Raw genomic sequence first — 11,652 nt, forward strand, 5'->3', positions numbered from 1 at the left:
AACCGGATACTTATTTATAAAAAAAAAATTATTATTAAAACTTCGTTCAAATGCGAGAAATATGAAAAGTTTCTAAAATAATGGGGATTGCTAGTTCCCTCCCTTAGCAGTTTAAACACTTCCTTTGACTTACTATATTGTTAAACAGAATATAGGTTTTTTTTCTCTCACGTTTAAGCATGACTGTCACATTGGCCGAGTGGTTAATAATACTGGATAGGAGTTATTTGAGTCTATGGTTTAAATCGTTCGACCTGCGGTGCAGGTATGCAAGCCACACTGATGATTTTTAGTGAATATGAAGCTTACATAATCGTGTATACACAGAGAGAGGGTTGGATAGATAGATAGATAGATAGATAGATAGATACGTTCCCATATACATATAGGTATTACATTGGTGAGGGGGGATTTTTCTTACCTAGCATTTAGGTGAAATGCTTTTCCGTAAAAATAGTTTAATATGTTCAAGTATTGCAAATATTTTTTTAATATAGAAACAAATAAAATGAAATCTGTACAGAAATTGATTGGCTTCTTCCACTTTTACAAACGGGGTTTTACACAGCGGTAGAATGTCGGCCGTCAGTCTCTGAAGTCCCAGTTTCTCTCTGCTGAGTTATCAGATGATAAACTGCATGAGTAATTTTATTTCAAAATTATATCCGCTCCCATATAATTATTCCCAACTAGCATTTAGGTCAAATGCTTGTCCGTATAAATAGTTGAATACGTTCAAGTATTTTAAATAAAAATATCTAAAAAATAAAATGGCATTATAGTTATTTATCAAATTGATGTTGATTATTTCCGGGATTTTTTTTTTTCACCTTTCTTATCTTCTTTATATTCATATACTAAACAGTCTTCGCCATCTACTTCTTTATCTTTTTTTCGTCCCGTGAACACTTACAACATTACCTATCCTTTCCAAAACACACGCACTCATTGGACAGCATTTCAGACCCGAATTATCTCCCCTTTTTCTAACGCTAGAGAGTGTTACATCTCACTAAGGAATCTCTTTTTCCTTCGTCTAGCTGCTAATAAAGACACTAACCAACAGATGCGTGTTCACGTACACATTATACGGTATGTAAAACGTTTTTCACAGCCTACACGCACAGACACCTACACATTTTTCTCAAACTTCGTTGTACACATGCCCAAGAACAAAATTTTAAAGCGACTCCTGTTGGGTGTACTAAGAATAAATGTTTTTCGCATATTTCATTGTTCCTCGTTAGGGAGATTTCAGACTATCGGCAATAAATCAACTTCCTACCGAAGAAGGATGTAATACCTGGAAGGATGCACTTCCTAGAATCAAGCAAAACCATACCTCATCCATAAAAAGAAGGGTCTGATGGTTCAAGTCAGATTTAAGGTATCCAGAATGATGCCACGGCAAACATCGGCAGGCATAACAACTCCAACTCAATTAGGAGTTTTTAGTACCTCATTATAACTATAGATTTAAAACAATAACTTGCCGTGACTTTTTGCTTTGTTTTTGTTTTTGTTTTATTCTTTTGTTCTTTCCTTTTTGTTTGTTTTTTTTTGTTTTCTTTTTGTCTTTTCTCGTCAGAGAGTTCCTTGCGAGCTTCTCGCCTCTTGCCTTTTTTCCCCGAGAACTTAACTTTCTGCCAAGCCGAACCCCTTCACCGGCCTCGCTGAATGGCAAGCGCCCAAAAACACTACGCGGCCATTTTAAGACTTAAAACACTCAATTATTAATCAAGATGGACGACGAATTAGCCTCGTTATATACGCAACAACAAGTTAGCAAGTGTTTAGCCGGAAGTGCTCATGTAACATAAATATGACGAGCCGGGTTGCTTCCGGTTCGTTCCTTGTGACACTTCAGTCCTGCGGAGTTTAAGAGTGGCTGACTGCACAGTAACGAATCGAGATAGCGAGTTGAATGGTTAATGGACCACGAAGAAATGACAGCATGAATGACGTGGATGATAAAAAAACGCAGATATTAACTTTATTTACCCTCTTTCTCTTTACTGTCTTTCTTTCTATTGAATGACTCTTACTCTTTCACTTTCTTTTCCTCCCGCTCTTTATCTCGTTCTTAATTCTTACAATTTTATTCTCTTTCTTAACTGAATCATTTTTCTCCGTTTTCTTTCTTCTTGATCCTTCTCCCCTTTTTTCTCTTCTGTTCCTTCTTTTTTCCTCTTCATTTTTAGTCACGTGCAAGCGACTCTATAAGTCATTCTGTCCGTCGGTCGGTCGGTCTGTCCGTAACACTTTTATGCTATGCCTTTTTGGTTAAGATCAAAGGTCTGTTAATAGATGCTGTTCTTAGCTTTTTAAGCTTTTCTTGGTCTTTTGGCTAAAATCAAAGTTGGCAATGTGCCTAAATTTTTAGTTCATTGTTGATTTTCAATGTATTTTTAATATGAATAAAGGATTTAATATCTCAAAGTGCAGTATCTGTTCCGGCAGATACTGCAAGCAAAGACCATATGTGGGGGAAATCTCACATATAATACCTTGGTCAATGTAGGGACAACCCTTCATACCAATTGTCACTATCCAGCTCCCCTACTCCCCGGGGCGTTGGTCCCCATTTCCTCTTCACTCCTCACATTAAAAATCGGCCTTGTGCTTAATTTGCTGGGTGGGGGAGCAAATAAATACCCTTTTCTTGGCTTTTTGGCCAAGATCAAAGTGTAGTATCGTTTCTTACTACATGCTGTACTTATTGGGATATAAAGTGGGGGATCACTTTTCTGTATTAATTTAATGTAAAATGATCACCCACTTTACAACCAGTCAGTCTCAAAACCATTCAAGTCATTCTCCAGATCATTCAAGTTGTTTTTTAATTATTCCAGTTATTTTTTAAGCATTCAAGTCATTCTTAAGGTCATTCACTTCATCCTTAAGTTCATTAAAGTCATTCTAAGTCATTTACTTTTTATTTATTTAAGTCATTTCAGCCCATTTTTCGGTCATTTTAGTTTATCTTTAAGAATTTCATGTCAATCCTACATTCACGCATTCATTCATTACACAAGAGCACGTAACTAATGGCTATCGACCTTGTTACTTTGTCTTCTACATTCTCATTTTCTTTCATTTCTTTGTTTTAACTTTTCCGCTGAAGCGTAAGTAGATACAGTGAATTGGGGGCATACTAAGTGGGGAGTTCTGCAGCGAGATGTAAATTATATGATATATTTATAGGGTCATTCTATGTGAAGAATCGTGCAGCGAGATGTTTATTAATATTACATTTAAATCATAACATGTTGGTACATTTCGAGAAACAGGAAATAACGGAGAAAAATCTGAAGGCTAACAGTTCGAGAACAGGAACTAATAGAGTAGAAAGCCTTTCAGCATCTGGAAACTGCCACAGTGACGGGGGGGGATTTCGCTGACTGGAGGGCTCTTTGATTGTATTTACGGGGCACCAGTGTAACAAGTCAGAACATATTCGAATAAAGTACTTCTAAAACAAGCTTATGGACGCAATATCACACACACTTGATTATATATATATATATATATATATATATATATATATATATATATATATATATATATATATATATATATATATATATATAGGTCTGGTTCAATATCAACGCTAAGCTCTACATATTCAGTTTTGTCTGCTCTTTTTTCTTTTCTTTTTCAATATGGCGAGTTAACTTTCTCGCGTGTTCCACGAGAGTGCCTATTTGCAATGTCTCCACACGAGAGTTTGACACCAGGGTCGTTTTTTTAACGTGGAAAAAAGGAACAAACATTTTTAATTGCCTCGGTCGTGAAGGATTTCCCCTCCACTGAGAGAAATTGAAGTACAGCATCTTAAGAACAGATACTACACTTTGAGCTCGCCAAACATACTAACGTTTTCAATGGGACAAAAATTGGAGCTTCCAAGATAGAATGAGACCTATTGGATTAGAGGATCTACTTAACAAGGTTCATAGCGACCAATTGGTTGAGTGACTAGCAAATAGATGAAGCTACCAATAAATAGAATTATTGTTAGGTTGCGCGACTAATGGACATAGCGACCAATATACGCAGCAACCAATTGGCAGAGTGTCCAGCAAGCGGACAGAGCTACTATTAAACAGAGCGACCAATAGAACTACTAAGATACACAGCGATCAATTGGCAAAGTGTCCAGCAAACTGACGAGGCTAACAGTTATAGAGCGACCACTGGACAAAGTGACTAATAGGAAGAGCGACCAGGGTACACAGGAACCCATTGGCAAAGTGATCAACAAACGGGCGTAGCTACTAATAAACAGAGCGACCGTTGGACAGAACATCCAATGGATAGAGTGTCCAATGGACAAAGTGGCCAGGGTACAAAGGTACTAATAGCAGAGTGACCAACAAACGGACGAAATTGCCAATAAACAGAACTGTTTGACATAGCAAGCAGTAGACAGAACTACTTATTAACAGGCAGTGTGACCAATAGTTAGAGCGACTAACAGACGGAGGAAACGACGGAGCGACAGAACGACCGATGAACGAGGTGACCGGCAAATGGGGCGACCAATGAACGAAGCAATTAATGCACAGAACCACTTGTAGATGAACACGTTAACCTATTCACCAGTTTTGTTCTATTCACATTCAAGTAAAATGAGATGTTTTCGTCCGGGTTAATCGTCCGAATGATAGATAACATCAAATGATAAATGATGTTTTAGCTTTTCAAGTTAGACAATGATCAAGAGAATGCCTCGGGTTTTATTGGGTGGGAGGTTAATAGTAGTAATAGGTGAACAGAATGAAGGGCACCCCTGGGTGCAGATTGGGGAACCCTATCAGATGAGTTGAGATGATGAGAGCAAAAACTCAAATAGACATATACAAAAAAAAATGCAAACACTCGCTTCCATTGTGATCCAGGATAAATCATAGCTTATCAAAATGAAGGCAATTAGCCAAAAGAGGCGTGAAATAGGGGATATTTTAATACAAATATAAGGTAAATCTGGAACAGAAAGCCCTCTTTCTCGTCTCCATACATATTTTGTTGAAAAAAAGGACAAACATAGATTTATGAAATGTTCATAGGTTTACATGGGTTAGGCCTCCGTGGAACGTACGCCATGTAAGAATTGACCGCTCGTTTTACTTTACCGTTCCTATGAAGTTATAAGTAGGACTATAACAAGAGAATAATCTTATCGTTGTTTTGACTCTCGAGTATATATCCGACACAGTAAGACACAGTTGAGAACCACATCACTATCTAAGAACATATAAGATATTAACTGATATATAATCGAGAGTGGAAATAATGAAAAGAATATTCTCTTGTCATAGCCCTAGTTATAACTTTATCTCTCTAAACATTCTAAAGACTTGTATTTCTCAATTAAATATCACTTTGTGTGTCAATGTTTCGCTTCTAAACAAGTCCAGTATATTGGGATCGTATTTTTTTATTATTATTATTATTATTATTATTATTATTATTATTATTATTATTATTATTATTACATTCACCCCAAACAAGACGTCTTGCCACTGACACATAACTATGTAAGTTTTTCTTAATTATGGGTTAGATTTATAGGATCATTCTAGTCGTCGAGATGATTGTTTACATTACGTTTAAATAACTGCATATTTATACAGTCGGTGAAACAGGGAGTACAGAAGGTATTCCAAAAGCAAGCGGTTCTAGGAAATAAGCTATTAGAGTAGAAAACTTTCCGACATCTCGGGACTTATAGAGTGAAGGGGTGTGATTTTGCTGATTATCGCGATAGTCATGTGTATTTACGTTGAGCAAGATGTCTTAAAGAAGCAGCACATGTGTTGGGCAATAATTAGTTATAGATATCTGTGCGGATAACCCCCACGATGAAAATAGATGTTCGAATAATCTCAATAATACAAATTAACAATTCTCGTCTAAAGACTTTTTTATAATATTTATTTAATTTAATTATTTTTAATTATTGGGAGGAGACTTATATCACCTTGAAATTATAGAGCGAAGCAGTCTATTTTCTCGGACAGTCCTAAGTTTTCCAAACAGAATTGTTCTTGCTTTGAAACATTTTTTCATATTAATCTATTTGTGACATTTTTACCTGTGCCATTTTTCGGTGACATTTATATCTGTGCCATCTTTATCATGCATGATTATTATAATAACATGTAAATACGATGTAAATATATTTTACTTGTGTAAGAAAATAAAGAAAATCTATATAAATTCGCTAGATAACATTTGGAGGATTGCATTTACAAGATTCCCAAAAATGTTTAAAAATTGAATAAAATATTTTTGTAAATAATAATTTGTGAGATACATAATTGATAATTAAAATATAAATATGTTGAATGTTATGTTGTCCGGTAAATCCTTAGCGTGTTAAAAGTACGTGTTTCTGAAGGTTCTCAACAAGCCTATAAATTGTTTACTTAAATCACAGATGAGACTTAGCATTTATTACGTATTGCTGACAATTTTTTTAATTATCTTTTATTCGATTTTCACTCTAAATGAGGCACAATTGCCATTTTGATATAGGGAGCTACTCTCGGGGCCATAAGTTGCAGGGCTGCTATGTAAGGAGTTTGGCAGCAAGATGTCTGTTCACATTACACTTGAACTTCTGCATGTCAGTAAAGTTGGGAAAGCAGGGGCCCGGAAGGGAGTTCCAAAGTCGAGCAGTTCTGGGAAATAAACTATTAGAGTAGAAGGACTTCTTGCATCTAGGGATCTTTACTGCGTAGGGATGGGACTTTGCTGCTTTTCGGGTTTGTCGGAGGCATTTACGTCGAGGAGGTAAAAAGGGGCTTGTATTTCATCGGAGCATCCACCATTAAAATACTTGTAGAACAGACAGAGGGATGCAACATCTCGTCGATATGACAGACTCTGAAGCCTAGATGACAGTTCGGGACCTATCAGGTTAGCAACTCTCTTTTGAACCCTATCCAGCAGCGAGAGACTAGTAGCAAATGCACCAGCCAAAATGTGACAACAATACTCTATACATGGGTGAATTGATGCCTTGTAGAGGGACACGATAGTATCAGGCGTAAGTCACTTTCTAGCACGAAAGAGAGAGGGTCCACCTTCCTCGCAGCGGTCATGGCAATGCTCTCAATGTATCTGGTCCAACTCATGTTCCATGTGAACATTAAGCCGAAGAGTTTGAAAGAAGTACTTCCAGGTAATGAATATTTAGCCATAGATTTTGGTGGTGGAGAAGGTTTCTTGTAATTATTGAAGGAAACAAGCTTAGTCTTGGCAGCATTGAATGTGACCAATCATTTTTGTTACCATTCCACCACAAATTGGAGGTCTTCCTTTAGTGTTTCTGTCAATTTCTTAGATATGTGTTCATTTGTTTCCCCCCTCGTGCTTGTTATAGAGCGTGGTGTTATCAGCAAATATACTCATTTCAGAGACAATTTTATCAGGGGCTTCATTTATGAATATTAGGAATAATGTTACTTTCACACATATCCCTCATTACAAGGAAATAGATTACAACAAATTTCATGTTCCCGTAGTTATGCTTTTTTTTTTCCTTCAAAAAAGAAAAAGATCTGCTGCTAAAAATTTTAAATAGATTTGTAAAGTGTACTGTGACAATGCTTTCGGAGATTCAACTGTTCGGAAGTGGTTTTCAAAATTAAAAACACAAAACATCAGTCTGGAAGATGACACAGAAGACCCTCAAAATTAGATAATGATGTTTTGCAAAAAAATAAAGAAAATCTACATATCACAACTAGAGCACTTGCAGTGCAATTCAGGGCCATTTTCATTGAATAAATATTATGAAAAGATAAATATTCTTATTTCTATCCTCTTTGTATGCCTAAGAAAAGCTCGGAACTTTCCAGACAACCTAATATAAAAATGTTATATGGTTTATTTTAGTAGGTACTAAATATGTGCGTATGTTTCGTTGTTATTTAGTGTTCTTATTTATTTGTTGCTGTTCATGTTTGTGAGATAGAGTCTTAAACATGTATATATAATGAGAGAGGCAGTTCTGTATATATATAATAGACAGTGTACATGTTACTACACAATGAGAGAAAATTTGATGTATAGATAGATAGACTGAGAGTTTGTGCGTTTGGCATTTACGTTTTGATAGTCTGTAAATGAACGGGAGTGTTTCTATAAATATTGATACATATATTTCTTACCTATTTTTGAGATGATAATTTTCACAAAGTTCTTATGATATAAATGGACAACACCTTTTCTGTTGAATCACAACACGAAGACGCAGATACACAAAGATGATAACATCCTTTATTTCATGACTGGTCCATGATTTCGCTCCAGGAATTCAAAGTTTCTTTACATGGCTTTTTTTTCTAACCTTTCGTTTCCAAGGTTTGACATCAGCAGCCATCTCTGACCTCTCTCTCTCTCTCTCTCTCTCTCTCTCTCTCTCTCTCTCTCTCTCTCTCTCTCTCTCTCGGCTCTTTCTTCCCGACTCTTCTCTTCTCCCAGACTGCATCTAAAACTCTACCTATATTGAGAACTCGTCACGTCATCGCCTGATTAAACATGTGCTCATAAAGCACGTTGGATGGCATGCGTCACGTTGCCAAACTTGACATGACCCCCGAGTTCAGTAACCTATTTTTCAAATAACCTCTTTACAAAATATGTTTACAATTTCAATTAACGATTAAATTCCTTATTTTAATTTTCACAGAAACAAATTTCATCATTACATTCGTTTTCCAATCAACAAATATCTAACTATTTTGTGTAAGCTAAACAATTGCGATTCCACATTCCTTATTTTCAATAACATTCTGTATTTATTTTAACTTATGATTGGAATTATCCTATTTCATATTTACATTTAACTAATTCCCTATTTTTTACTTACATGAAAAGGGGACAGCCCTTTATCATGTAACAAAAAAAGGGGATTTTAATTTTATATGATGGCATCCAAGTCAGTTTTTAAACTTTTGAAATCATTACTGTATATTAGGTACAATATAATATCAAACGGAGAATTGTCTCTGTAGTAATAAATACGAAATCTGCATGAATTAAAATATATTTAAACGTATTTTGCGTCCCGACAAGGCCGGGTGTCCCTGCTAGTCTTAGAAAAAAGGAAATCAGCTACATTCTTATTGTTACTGTTTCTTCATCTTTAGGTTTTATGATTTCCCATTTATTTTGCGAAAGCATCCCATCTCGAGTTACCCTGAAGATGAATCTACTCATATGCTCAAGAATTATTTCATGTAAACAACTTGGTTAATACCTGAATTAATTTTATTCTGAGTCCGTTTAGAGATTGTCTGGAGGTAATTTTTAACTCCATTTCCGTAACACGTTCTATGGTTCTCCGAAGGAGAAAATACGAATGGACGGTACTAAACGAAAATTCCATGAACAGAGTTTCTTACCTAGAACTATCCATCTGTGAAACAATACTGTACGGCTGCTTTCCGGGTGATGATAGCATGATCATTTTCAAATTTAATATAAGTTAACGTTAATCTGCCATCTTAATCAAGTCCTACCCAAGTTCCACCATTACTGATCATGTTGTCTTACCACTTACCTTACATTTAACTTTTAGCTACTTGTGCACTTATTAATACGCGCTATTTTAAATAGTATTTTCGAGTTTAATTAAAGTTTTATGATATTTGTTTTTATTAAATTGTAAGGTTAAAGTACAGAATCGGTACAAAACACACTCCCTCCTCATGTTAAGAATGGCTTTTTAAATAATAACATTATTATTTCAGTACGGATTAATAAGTGCACTAGTACAAACTTTTATCCTACAGTATGCTCCGGGACTTAAGCGGTGAACCCCTACACAAGTAAAATAAAAACTCTAGATAAACATTTATATGTGTGTAAAAAAAAAAGGCCTGAATTGTGAATACAACTCTTACCTAGTTCTTTCTTTCTTTTTTTTTTTACAGTGATCACCACTTATCAAGGCCCGGAAGCCACTCAGGGATAAGGGTTATTGCAAGTACATTACGTTACTGTGGAGCTTTGATGAAGTGTTTACTTAAGGGGGCGGTTCATTAGGAATTTGCTAACATTGGACTTGAAGACATCCAAGTTGTAGTCCGGAGGGAAGCAGGCAGACGGAACAGAGTTCCACAGGCGTGCAGTTCTAAGAAAGAAGCTTTGTTCATGGAATCCACGTTTTGATTTAGGCACAGATAAAGAGTAGGGGAAATTTTTCACAGTGGATTCGGCTAGACGGGTGTTTTTCGTGAAAGATTGGCGAGAGGGGACCAGAGATTGGAGCTCAGACGAGCACCTGCCATGGAAATAACGACATTTCCTATCATTCCAATGCTTCCGAGATTTCTACTATGGGACATATATTTTCTAAAGTTTCGAGAAACATTCAGCCTCTGTCTTCCCGTAACAAAAAGAGGGCATATTCATATCAGTAAACTTTGGAATTTGAATTTTGGTTGGCGTAACCTTATTCTTTATAATCTGGAAGATATTTTCCATAGATTTTATCCTGTCTGAGTTTTTTTTTTTTTTTTTTACATGGAAATCACCACTTATCAAGGCCTGGAGGCTATTCGGGGATAAGGGTTATTGCGTGTACAGTAATCAATGGGACAATATCGCAGTAATCGTTAGTAATGGAGATCTGATAAAGTGTTTTACTTAAAGGGCGGTTCATCAGGAACTTGTTTATGTTGGACTTGAAGTACTCTGCAGTTTCCAATAAGGGCAGTAAATGATAAGAATTTTTAGTTAATTATGCTTTTCGATGCTTCAATATAGTCATATGGATTTGACGCCTTTTCTGCGCGAGAAGGAACATTTTTCGATTTTCGCCAACGTTAAAGTACTCCACATAAAAGAAAAAAAAAACGTTGCAGATGCTGGAATTATTGTCTGTTTTGGGGACTTTAAATGTATTGCTACACTATTATTTGAAGAAATAACCGTCGTCATTGATGCTCAGATCGTTTTATCTATAGTAACAAGACTAAGCTGGATACTCAACCAGACTAGATTAAATGCAGTAAGTCCAAGAGAACAAAAGAAAGATTTACTGTAAAGTAGTTAACTGGTCAATAAGTGAGATTAATATCACTAACTTGTTTGCTAAGTCAACGTTTGAAAGATAAAAGAAATGGAATAGAATATTCGAATGGAACGCATCTCATATAAAGATCAAATGTTGACCCCAGGAAAAGAGTCCTTTGATTTCTGAGAAGTTCAACTGAAGTAAAATGAAACGCAAAAACTGGAGGAGGAAATAAACTCTACCTATTAACATGTTTAAATATTCGTGCCTAACATGTAGAAATTGATAGAGGACATGACTATACGTTCTTTCGCATTGGCCTTTGATACGATTCACAAATCGATATTTATAGCAGTAATGCCAAAACTTTTCTAGCTGCTACAAAGCTCCTGAAACAAGTATTTTTTTCTAATGAGTACAGCAATTCCTTTCGGACTTATATAATAAAGCATTTCATAACTACCATGCACTTTGCTTGGTTTGGCAGTGTTTGCGAACGCCTTATTCGTACAGTGAAATCCTGCCTGTGTAACGTTCCACACTTTTTATTCATGCGTTAACATGTAGGGACCCGGGACCCAACACGTTTTAGCAGAGTACGTTGCAAGGAACATAAGACA

The sequence above is a fragment of the Euprymna scolopes genome, chromosome 10, assembly GCF_053919585.1.
Source record: "Euprymna scolopes isolate OS-2025 chromosome 10, ASM5391958v1, whole genome shotgun sequence".
In the NCBI taxonomy this organism is placed as follows: domain Eukaryota; kingdom Metazoa; phylum Mollusca; class Cephalopoda; order Sepiida; family Sepiolidae; genus Euprymna; species Euprymna scolopes.